The following is a 12,858-nucleotide window of genomic DNA, read 5'->3' as shown; positions in this document are numbered from 1 at the left end:
ATTTTAATATTATTCTAAGCTAATTCTATCTCTAAAAATGAAGAAATTATATATATAGTAAAACTAACAAAGGAGAAGTTACTTGAACGTTCAAAAAGAACCCCAATAGGCGCGCCCTCTCCTCTACATGCACGGCCGCAATGAAAAGGGTACGGAACAGGGGGAGGAAGGATGCGCGACCGCACACTGGTCCTGCGCGCCTGTGCCTAGGAGCAGGGGAGAGCTTCCTCGTGCGGTTGTTGATGCTCCCATGAGTTCCACTTGATACATATTGGGGATAGAAGTCTCCAAAGGTATTTACGATGGGTTCAACACCGATTTTGATGCCCACGCAACATGAGAGCGCAACCTTGAAGACTTAGTTTTTGCACTTCTTCCCTTTTGAGCTTCAAGGGTAGAGGTCGGCTTATATCTTGAGCTTAATAAACTCTGAGAAAAATCCATTGAGCTCTTTGAACGTCACCAATCTCCTGAAATCAAAGAGAAGCTAACAAATAAAGGAGAAAAGGCAAAATAAACTAAGAAATGCAAGAAAATGGGAAAGCAAGTAAAGAAAACACAAACTGGAGGAATAACTAGTAAAACTAAAACTAAAGAAAAAAGGATAAAACAGATATAAAAGCAATCAAAATTCATCCTAAAAGAGGCTAAATGAGTGCCATAAATGACACTCATCAAACTCCCCCAAGCAAGACTTTTGCTCGTTCTCGAGCAAAACAAAAGCAAGTAGAAAAGGATGAAAAACTTATTCAGACAAGAAAAAGGGAAGAAAAAGATAAGAATGTACACTAAAACTCACTTTTGTAGGAATTACGATTGTTTTTAGCTACAACAAGCCCTTTAAACCCCAAAGTTACCTATGAGGACGAGTGAGGTCTCGTAAGGGTACCCAAAGAGTTTAACCTATAACAATTGAAGGTAAAAATGAGGCAAATCAATAAAAGAAAGTAAAATAAAAAATTCAAACAAATATATAGCTTTTGAAATGGGCTTTTACAAATGATCAAATGCAAGTTAGTAAACAACTTTCTATACAATAAGGGTATGCACGTTCCAAGATATCCAAGATTGATTGAAACATAAGATATGTGATGAGTGGCATTTATGCCACTCTTTTATCCTTTTTCTCTAAGGATTCTCCCCTCATTTGCACTTGTTTGGCCCTTTTTCTAAGCATTTTTACTTAGTTTTGCTTCCTCTTTTCTTTCTCCTTTATCCTCCCTTTTCTTAGTCTTCCCGCTTTGTTCTTATTGTGATTTTCATGCTTATGCTTTGTAGGAACCATCGGGATTTTCAAGAGGAGGAACCTAAGCTCAAGAGAAGCTAGAGGAAGCATGATTCAGAAGAGGTTCGGCCAAACCTCCTGAAGGTGTGGCCAAACCAAGGTGTGGCCGAACCTGTTCAATGGTTCGGCCGAACGTTGAGGCAGGGGCAAGATGAAAATTGGCAGTTTTGCAAGAGTGGCCAAACCACAGGAGTTCGACCAGACTAGGATCAGGGAGGTTTGACCGAATCTACCCATGGTCCGGCCGAACCTACCCTGTAGTCCGGCCGAACCTACCCTGTAGTCCGGTCGAACCTTCCCATTTGTTTGGTCGGACCTCTCCTTTTATCAGCTGGCTCTGTACGGACTATATAAGTCCCATCTTAGAACGTTTTGAGGATTAGATTAACTAATTTTTAATTTTTCTACATTTTAGCTTAATCTAGAGAGAGAAACACTATTAGTCTTCATTGGTAGAGAGAGAAAGTGTGGTTTTCTTCATTGATGAACTTGGATTTTGAAGAAGGAGTTTTGTTCAATCCTTTGTAGACCTTCATCTTCAATTAATGAGCAATCTCTTACTCTTTCTCTTTACCTTTGTTTTTGATTTTGCTTATTTGCTTTGATTTTTCTTCTTTGCTTATTAGTCATGTTGATGCTTATTGATTTGATGATTGATATTGTTTTCAATATGATTTGTGAGTAGTCACCTAGCCAAGGGTGTGGGGATGGTGTAGTTGCTAATTGTTCATGCTTATAATGTTGGGGTTATGTTAATGGTGATTAAAGTCTTTGCATGCTTGATATTCTTTGGTCTTTCTTGCAAGTGCACATTGTTAGTTGATCAAAGATGAGTCTTTACTAACAAGTAACGGAAGTTGACTTAGTTGAGATTCATTACTATCGATAATTCTTTGTTTGCACCTTCTAATATATGGTTCTAATGTGGAAACATAGAGGCTATGTTAGGAGAAACCAATTAACCCCAGAAGACGGTTTGATTGGACCCCTTTACTTCGGTATTCGTGCATGTTTAGTTTACCATTGATATGCTACTTTATTATTGCATGATCAAGCGTCAACTTCACCTACTCATTTCCCTTGGTGCCTAGCTTTATTAATTTTAATCCATTTCGTTCTCAGTTTAACCTTCTAGTTATTCACACTTCTTGTTCCGAGATAGCTTAGACCCTAGGTAATGAATGCAGTGCTTAAGCGTTTCTCCCTGTGGTTCGACCCCTCTATTTACCCTATACACGTATTAGGTCGGTAGAGCGTTATAAATTCATTTGATTTAGGTGTAGTCGCTCAACGACACGATTATTGCCTTGTCAAATTGGCGCTGTTGTCGGGGAGACGGTTTCCATTGCTATTTCATTGCTTGTTTGAGACTATCTCACCTTTATTTGCTAGTGTTTGCTACTTTTGTTACTTGTCAGTGCTTACGTTCTTCTTAGCTTTGTTGTATGAACAGAGGACGAACCCGCTCAAGTTCTTTGATTCCCATCGATCCAGAGCTAGAGAGGTCTTTGTCCCTACTTCGAAGAGAAGCAACAGCCAGGAGTAGAAATTCCCTCACTCCAACGAGAGGAGTAAGAGAATTAGAAGATACTCCACCCTCTTCACCCTCAAGTGAAGAATTAGATAGCCCTAAATCATCTTCGAGTTCATAAATCAACCCTTTCTCAACCTATAAGTTTGAGAGTAAAGAAGGTTCTAAAATGGGAGAGAATACGCCTTTGAGTCGTCTTGGGGCCCCCGAAGCTTTTAGAGCGCAAAGTGGGATCCTAACTCCTACTACTCAAGCCAACAATTTCGAGATCAAGCCTAATTTGATTGCCTTGATTGAGAGGAAACAATTCTCGGGTGGAAAGTTTGAGAGTCCTCATGAGCACCTAAAAGAGTTTGAGAAATATTGTGACACAATAAAGGCCAATGGAGTGACTCAATAATATATTCGCCTCAAAATGTTTCCATTTTCGCTAATTGGGAGAGGTCTAGAATGGCTAGAGAAGGAGGTGCCCCCTAATTCTCTCACGACATGGGACCAAGTGACTACGGCTTTCTTGAGGAGGTTTTATAACCATAGGAAGACCGCCGAGGCTCGGTCTTTGATTCAAGGTTTTCGCCAAAAGAGTGGTGAGTCTCTAAGTGCGGCATGGGAACGATACAAAGAGCTTCAACGTCAATGCCCACACCATGGGATACCCAAGTATCAACTCATTCACACTTTCTATGGAGGTCTCACACCTCAAGGAAGAACAAGCCTAGACGTCGCGGCCGGTGGTCCAATCATGAACAAAGGAGAGCATGAAGTGGAGTGTATTATAGAGGAAGCCGCAAAGCACTATGATGATTGGTACGAAGGAGAAAGGGATGCTACTTCTAGCAAGGGTGTTTATGCATTGGAGCAAGCCAACGCAATCAACAACCTTTCTACCCAAATCTCCAAAATGACCAAGCAAATGGATGAATTGATGAAAGAAAGGTCCAACCCTCATGGTAATACCTCCCCTTCAACCAAGGGAGGCAATGGTATGGATACTTCCTCCCACTCTTCTTACAATACAATGCTCCAAGGATGCATGTTTTGTTCTAATTGTGAAACCTATGATCATGATACCTCTCATTGTGTCTATGCTTGTGAAGTTCAACCCCCTTCCCATGAACATGATGGTAATATGGAAAATGTCAATGCTATGAATTTTGCTCCTAGAATGGGAAATGTAGGAAACTTGAGGCCAAACTCCAATCAAATGGGGAATTGGAATCAAGGTGGAAACCGTGGTTGGAACCAAAGTGGTGGTGGTTATGACAACCAATACCATGGTGGGGGAGGCCCTTCCAATTTCAATGGAAGAGGATACTCTAACCAAAGAGGGTATGGTAATCAAAACCAACAACCTAATTCCCGATACCATGATCATCAAAATCAAAATTTTGGTGACCAAGGTAACATGGGAAATAATCAACAAAGCAATGTTCCTAACCAAGGCACCGGAGGCAATAGGGGCCAATTTGTTTCTAACTATGCCCAAACTAATAGGCCTCCGGGTTTCCATCAACCCCAACTTCCTCCACCTCAACAACCTCTTCAACTTGAAGCCCCTCCAATAGATCCCGTGATGGCTAAATTAGATGCTCTTTTAAAAATGCGTGAGGAGGATCAAAAGAAACATGAAGAGGCCCAAAAACGAACCAATGCTCATATGAAAATGCTTGAGACCCAAATTGCTCAACTTGCATCTAATTCATCCCCTTCTTCTTCTTCTTCTTCTTCTTCTCACATCCCAAGTCAAGGAGTCAACCCAAAACCTTTGTATGCCGTGACAACAGGGAGTGGGAAGGTAGTAGGGAGTGACCCTTTAATTGAGGAAGAACGCCAAGAAGAGGTGGAGTTAGAGAATGAGGGTGAAAAACCCAATAAGCCATTGAGTGTTGCAAAGGAAAAACATGTTGAGGTGCCCAAGGAAAAAGAAGCCACCCCCTTGCCCCTAAATCGCCAACCTAGAGAGGAGAAGCTACCCTTTCCACAACGATTTGTGAGAGCTAAACTTGATGCCCAATTTGGGAAGTTTTTGGAAGTCATTAAGAATTTTCATATCTCCGTCCCTTTTGTTGATGCTATGAAGAAAATGCCCCACTATTCCAAATTTTTGAAAGATATTTTGAGTGGGAGAAGGGAGTGTGAGACGGTGAGTTTGACCGCCAATTGTATTGCAATTCTTTCCAACAAACTACCTACCAAATTGAAAGATCCGGGTAACTTTTCCATCCCTTGTTCTATCAATGGCATTGAATTTGATAAAGCCTTGTGTGATTTAGGAGCAAGTGTGAGTCTCATGCCCTATTCCTTCTACCAAAAGCTTAGTGTAGGAACCTTCTCTCCCACTAACATTACTCTCCAACTAGCGGACCGTTCCGTTAAGTTCCCCATGGGAAAAGTTGAGGACATTCCCCTTAAGGTAGGAAAGTTCACATTCCTCGTGGATTTCTATGTGCTAGAGATGGATGAGGATGAGAGGATTACTATAATTTTGGGTAGGCCATTTCTAGCCACTTCTAGAGCTATCATCGATGTGAAGGAGGGGAAGATATCCTTGAAAATTGACAATGATTCTATTGAGTTTGATTTGAATAATGTCATGCAACAACCCTCCTCAAGTGGTGAATGCTTTAGGGTAGATGTTCTTGATACGGTTCTTGATGAATTTTCTCGCTCCCATTTGCATGCTACTAATGATCCTCTTGAAAGTGTGTTGTTGAATGAATCAAAGATAGGTACTCACAAAGAAGACATACAATTCTATGAGGATTTGCTTGAGGAAAGCAAGAAGGAGTGCAAGGGCGCGAGCATGGAAGAAGAGGCTCCTTACATTCATGACCTCTTTCAAGTTGAAGAAAGAGAAGAGAGCTCCAATGGTAAGGGAGCACCAAAGGTAGACTTGAAACCTCTACCCTTGGGCTTGAGGTATGCATTTCTTGGTCCCGATGAGTCTTTCCCCGTGATTGTAAATTCTAACCTAACGGAGGAGCAAACCTCCCTCTTGATCAATGTTTTGAGAAAACACAAGAAAGCTTTGGGTTATACCATTGATGATATCAAAGGTATTAGTCCATCTTTATGTATGCACAAAATTGATCTAGAGGGAGATGCCAAACCCGTTAGGCAAAGGCAAAGAAAGCTTAACCCTTCCATGCAAGAGGTTGTGCGGAAGGAAGTGGCTAAGCTTCTTGATGCGGGAATTATTTACCCAATTGCTCATAGTGATTGGATATCTCCCGTGCAAGTTGTGCCTAAGAAAGGGGGCATGACGGTAGTGAAAAATGATCATGATCAACTAGTACCCACTAGACTTGTTACCGGTAGGCGCATGTGTATTGACTATCGCCAACTTAACACAAGTACATGCAAAGATCATTTTCCACTACCGTTCATTGATCAAATGTTGGAAAGGCTTACAAAGCATTCCTTCTATTGTTTCCTTGATGGTTACTCGGGATTTTTCCAAATCCCGATTGACCCTAAGGATCAAGAGAAGACGACTTTCACATGCCCCTACGGTACTTATGCGTATCGTAGGATGCCTTTCGGGCTTTGTAATGCCCCCGCAACATTCCAACGTTTCATGATGTCCATTTTTAGTGATATGATTGAGGATGAGATAGAAGTCTTCATGGATGACTTCTCCGTTGGAGGAGCCACCTATGAAGATTGTCTATCTAATTTATCTCGTTGCTTAGAAAGGTGTGAGAGGGCTAACCTCGTGTTGAATTGGGAAAAGTGCCACTTTATGGTTGAAAGTGGGATTGTTCTTGGGCACAAAATTTCCCATGTCGGCATTGAGGTTGATAGAGCCTAGGTTGAGTTCATCGAAAAACTTCCTCCCCCCACCAACGTGAGGGAAGTGAGGTTTTTTCTTGGCCATGCCGGGTTCTATCGGCGCTTTATTAAAGATTTTTCAATGATCGCTAAGCCTCTCACATCCCTATTGCAACAAGATAAGGAGTTTGTGTTTTATGATGCTTGTCATAAGTCCTTTTGTATGTTGAAAGAAGCCCTTTGCACCGCTCCTATTGTCCAAGGTCCGGATTGGTCTCTTTCATTTGAGCTCATGTGCGATGCAAGCAACGAGGCCATTGGATCGGTTCTTGGACAACGAAAGAATGGGAAACTTCATGTCATACATTATTTGTCTAAACTCTCAATGATGCCCAACGAAACTACACAACTACCGAGAAGGAGTTCCTAGCGGTTATCCATTCATTCGAGAAGTTTAGAACCTACCTCATTGGTTCTAAGACAATTGTGTATACCAACCACTCGGCTCTCAAATATTTGATAGGGAAGAAGGAAGCTAAACCAAGGTTGTTGAGATGGGTTTTAGTCCTCCAAGACTTCGATTATGAGATGAGAGACAAGAAGGGAGCTGAGAATGTGGTGGCGGATCACCTCTCAAGGTTGGGCGGTGCAAGGTTTGAAGATGATGGCTTGCCAATAGAGGACGCTCTAAGAGATGATGTGATTTATGTCCTTGAAGTGAAATCGGAGCCTTGGTATGCGGATATTGTGAATTACTTAGCTTGTAGTGCCATACCGCCGGATTTCACTTCGCAACAACGTCGAAAACTCAAGCACGAGGCCAAGAGATACATTTGGGATGATCCCATTTTATTGAAAAGAGGGGTCGATGGTTTGTTGAGGAGATGCGTCCCCAACGACGAGGTTCAAAGTGTTCTCCATATGTGCCACTCTTCTCCTTGTGGTGGGCATATAAGTGCTCAAAAGACCGCCTCAAAAGTCCTTCAATCTATGCTCTTTTGGCCTTCTCTATTCAAGGATGCGTGGATATTTGTCAAAACTTGTGATAGATGTCAACGGATGGGGAATATTTCTAGAAGGGATGAAATGCCGCAAAACCCCATCCTTGAGCTTGAAGTTTTTGATGTGTGGGCTATAGACTTCATGGGCCCTTTCATTTCTTCACGTGGGAACAAGTATATTTTGGTCGCCGTTGACTATGTGTCTAAGTGGGCGGAGGCCGTGGCTTCTCCAACGAATGACTCTAAAGTGGTGGTCAATCTTTTCAAGAAAGTGATCTTCCCGAGATTTGGTGTTCCAAGAGCAATAATTAGTGATGGGGGATCGCATTTCAAGCACCACACCTTCGTTCGACTACTTGATATATATGGGTTGTCTCACAAGCGAGGGCTTGCGTACCACCCTCAAACGAGTGGTCAAGCGGAGGTCACCAATAGATAGCTCAAGGTGATTTTGGAGAAGACGGTTGCTAGGACAAGGAAGGATTGGTCCTCCAAACTTATTGATTCACTATGGGCTTATAGGATCGCCTTCAAAACTCCAATAGGGACCACTCCCTACAAGCTTGTCTATGGGAAAAATTGTCATTTGCCCGTGGAGATGGAGCATCGAACGCATTGGGCAATAAAGCAAATCAACTTTGATCTCCATAGTGCGGGTGAGCAAAGGCTTCTAGAGCTACATGAGTTAGAGGAGTTGAGGATGAATGCTTACGATAGCGCAAGCATGTATAAGGCACGAACTAAGGTTTGGCACGATGCTCAAATTGTCAAGAAGGAATTCGTCAAAGGCCAAAAAGTCCATCTATTCAACTCCCGCTGGAAGCTTTTCCCGAGCAAACTTAGGTCAAGATGGAGTGGGCCGTACATTGTCACGGAAGTGTTTCCATATGGAGCCTACGAAATCTCCCAAGACGGCCACTCTCCTTTCAAATTCAACGGTCACCGTCTCAAGCCCTATTATGAAGGATTCCCAAGTGATGAACCGGTTTCTGTGACACTTCTTGATGTGCATCGTCAATTCGACCCTCCTTGATCAACTCAAGGAACGTCGAGCTAACGACGTTAACCAAAAGCGCTTCCGAGAGGCAACCCGAGTTTCTAACCCTTTTATACTTTTTCTTTCCATGTTGCTTCTATTTTTCCATCTACAACTTTGGATTGTTGGGATTTTTTGAGTTTTGATTGTGCTTGGGTTTTAGATATGCTTGGCATCTAGCATGCTTGTAATGTGTTTAGATATGTGTTAAGGACTATTTTTACTTGCGTGATTCTTTATGGGAGTTTGGCCGAACCACTTCATGTTCGGCCACTGCAGCAATTTCAAGGATTTATGGCAACATTCTGCCAAAAACAAAAATATTGCATTCTGGCAGAAGGTTCGACCGAACCCTTGTGAGGTTCGACCGAACTTATACTGTAGTGCGGCCGAACTTTCCTGGGTTCGGTCACTCGTTAATTTTTAGAAAATTTCAGCAACTTTCTGCCAGAATTTACAAATTTGCAGTTCTAGCACAGGTTCGACCGAACCCTAGTATGGTTCGACCGAACTTAAACTGTAGTGCGGCCAAACTTTCCTGGGTTCGGTCACTCCTCTCTTTTTGCGATTTTGCTGGAACTTTCTGCCCGGATTTCATAAAGTTGAGTTTTGGCAATAGTTCGACTGAACCAAAGGGGAGTTCGACCGAACCTCTACTGTGGTTCGACCGAACATACCCTTGGTTCGGCCGAACCTCTCTTCAGATTTGAAAAAAAACTGCTGCCATAAGTTCTAATTTGCTGAATTTTCGTGACCACAACTCCCATTTTCGTCACCTACCTCTTTCTTCTCCTTCTCACTCTAAACCTCCATTACACCTCCCCTTACAACCTCAAATCTCCATCAAAATCACTCCAATCTTCACCCTTTCTCACTTATTTTCCATCCTTTACTCAATTTCTACAATCTCCACCAAAAATTCCTCACAAAAAAAACCCATCTTTCCATTTCCCCCAATTTCAAGGGTTTAAGTGCTTCGGTGTTTTTGGGTTTTTACTTCCTTCCAATCAATTGTGGTATGTTTGTCCTAGCTTTTGCAAGTTTATTTCTTTAATTTCTTATAGTTTTACCATGTTTTACATATTTAAGTGTGAATTATGGTATTCTTGAAATTGTTAGTACTAACTTGTTTGATTCATGTGGTTCTTTGGATTGACTTGTTGCAATTGATTGGTTGTTGATAGTAGAACATGTTGTTATGATGATTATGCATGTTTTCCTTGGTTTTATTTTGATCTCAATGTCTTTGAGTGTTGATTTCATACTAGGGTATTCATGTTACCATTTTATGATTGAGAAATGCATGAGTTGGATGTTGTTGGAGATTGTTATTCATTGTTTTGGTTTGATTTTGATGGTTTGATGAATGGATATCATGAAAATTAGGGGACATCATGCCAAATTTCACCTAGACCTTGTTAGGACTAATTTAGGAATGACATAAGAATTCTTATTCAAACCTTGGTTCAAATGTATTCATGCATGCCTTGAATTGTATACTCTCACGCATACACTTTTACCTTGGCTAAGTACTTGGCTTCTTATGTCATTTCTTATCAATTTGTTCTAATGATATGCTCTTGGTGAATTTGTAGAATCAAGATGTTCGGCAAGGGAAAAGGAAAGTCAAAGAGGAAGAGGGTGGGAGAATCCTCAGCACCGCAATTCCCACCTCCTCCCGGCATCAATGATCATGGAATTATTGCTTCGGACGAGCAATTTTGGCCTATATATGCATCACTCGTCAAGCGTCCGATTAGGTCTACAAGGTTCTTTTGCCCTCAAACTTTGAGGAAGCTGGGAATATTGGATGAGGTGACAAGGTTGGCTCAAAACTTTGGATGGGGCGACTTCATTCACCTCCACGCTCACACTTACGAGCGTGTGACTTTGGAATTCCTTGCCTCTCTCCGCAAGGAAGTTTTTGAGCCGGAAGATGTCGATGAGGATCCTCAACTCATGATACACTTCAGAATGTTCAACGAGGATCACTCTCTAACGGAAAGTGATCTAAATGAGATCTTCTTTTGGCACGCCACCGGCCTTGATCACCCGTCTGAAATGACCTCCTCCCATCGCATTCCTTACAACGAGCAAGAGTGGTGGAGGAGTATCACAAACAAGGATAGGTTCCAAACCAATACCTCAAAGGTCAACAACATCATTCATATAGCCTTGAGGTATTTTTTACGGCTTCTCCAATATGCCGTGTTCTTCAAAGCCAACCTCGGCTCCATGGTAAAAGACGAGGTTGCTTTCCTATTCTTGGCCGATAATCCTCAACGGCTCAAATTTCAATGCTCATCCACCTTCATCCAACGACTCTTGGATACTAGGGACAACCGTCTCGGTGATGAGATATTTATGGGTGGCATGATTACTATCATTGCTCTTTCTTTGAAGGATGGAGCATACAAAGACCAAATTGAATTGCTCCCACCCGTGCACCGAACCCGAGAAGAGCTCACCGACGAGTTCCCTCCCTATGCTCTATCCATAAGCGCCCTCCGTCACAGGCGCTTCCTCAACTACACTACTAGCAAGCGCCGTTTCATCCTCTTGGTCGATAGGGAGATCGAATGGTGTGTCCTCCCGGACCCCGACCTCACTACGGTGGACCACTTCGCTCCTCTCAAATGGAAAATCCCTCAGCAAAACATCCCCAATGAGCTGAGGCGAACTAGAGCCCGGGGTGGAGCTCCTCAACCTCCACCTGTCCTCCATCAAGAGCAAATCATTCCCCCCCTTAGCGGGGGAGGTGAGGCATCTTCTTCTTCTTCCATTCCTCCTTTTGATTTCAATGCCCTTCGTAGTACCCTCGATAATATCCGTCGAGACAATCAAGCTTCCATTGAGCAATGGGGGTACTACGTGAGGGCAAATTATGACAATCTTGTGCAAGCGGGCATTCAAGCGCCCTATGTGAACTACCCTTACCAGCCTCCTCAAGAGGGTCCGGTCAATCATTGGGGACCCTATGACCCTCAACACCCCACCCCCCCTTGCTACGCCTATTGGGAAGGTCCCATCGACCCTACCCAACGCGTTGGCACCCCCCCATACGACCCCTATCGTCCGGGTGGGTGTGATCCGGCTTATGACTCGGCATCCACATCCACCCCCGCTCCTTTTGATGGTGGTTGGGGTGCCCAAGGGTGGCCCTATGAGCACTTTAACCAACCCTTCCACCCTTTCATGGAAACTCCCGGGTTTGATCCTAACAACCCCCCTAAACCTAGGGGGCGAGGAGATGATAACCAGTGATGAGGGATCTTTTCCCTCCCCCCCCCCCCCCCCCCGATCTTCTCACTTGTCACTTTTGCTCGGGACGAGCAAAAGAATAGTGTGGGGGAGGATGTCCTTTTGGTTGGTTGAAGTGTACATAGGAAGGTAGAGTGGTAGGGTAGTTGCTTGCACATAAGGAGGATAGTGAGGATAGTGGCCTTGTGGTATTGATGTGGCGTTGTGACAGTGGTGATGATGTTGGTGATGTTGTGATGGTGATGTGATGAGATGGTGATGATGTGATGATGTGATGATGATGATGATGTTTTATGATTATTTTTGCTGATTTCTGATGATTTTCTTTGATGATTCCTGAGTTTTTGTAGGTGGAGATGCTCCCGAGAAAAAAAATCCAAATTTCCCGAAACTCCAAATCCCCTTAATCCAAACTTTGTAGATAGCTTTTTATTTATTTTTTTCTTCTTTTTGTTTATTTCTTTAGTCTTTTTCTTTGTTTTCTAACCTTTTCTTGTTTTGTTGTAGCTTCTTTTGTTTGGCTCATCTTTATTGAAGCTTGAAGCGGAGATGTAGGACGTTAAGGAGCAACACTAGCTCCCTTGGTGAGATTGGATATATTACCTTGTCTTATATTTCAAGCGGCATTCAGTGAGACCTTTCCTCTCTTTCTTTTTCTTTTTCTTTGAGTGCTTAGTTTAGGTCTTGTTTAGGAAGAGTTGAATGGTTCGAGGTTGATTGATTTTGGTTCCAAGGAACCTGGGATCGTTGATGTTGATATCAACGATCACTTGTATGTCGATTGGGATTTATTTGATTTACATGCCTCGATTATGAACTTTTTTTAATGTCTTCCTCCTTTTGTGTGTTTTTCTTATTCTCTTTTGCGTAACTAGCATGACTATGGCAAGTTGAAATATTTTTGATGTGGATTTGCTCATTCATTTGGATTCAAGAATTTGTCTGCCTTTTTGATGACATGGCTTTGAATGCT

At 42.6% G+C, this 12,858-nt stretch overlaps 1 non-coding gene across 1 annotated transcript; it reads right to left on the bottom strand.

The window, feature by feature from the left end:
• Positions 1-3,364: 3,364 nt before the first annotated feature.
• LOC145629706 (small nucleolar RNA R71) lies at positions 3,365-3,470 on the bottom strand. The gene has a single exon (XR_014111861.1). It is a non-coding gene; the product is annotated as a small nucleolar RNA R71 (small nucleolar RNA).
• Positions 3,471-12,858: the final 9,388 nt, after the last annotated feature.

Source organism: Chenopodium album, chromosome 4 (assembly GCF_948465745.1).
Source record: "Chenopodium album chromosome 4, dcCheAlbu1.1, whole genome shotgun sequence".
In the NCBI taxonomy this organism is placed as follows: Eukaryota; Viridiplantae; Streptophyta; class Magnoliopsida; order Caryophyllales; family Amaranthaceae; genus Chenopodium; species Chenopodium album.
This window is presented reverse-complemented; position numbering and strand designations above follow the sequence as displayed.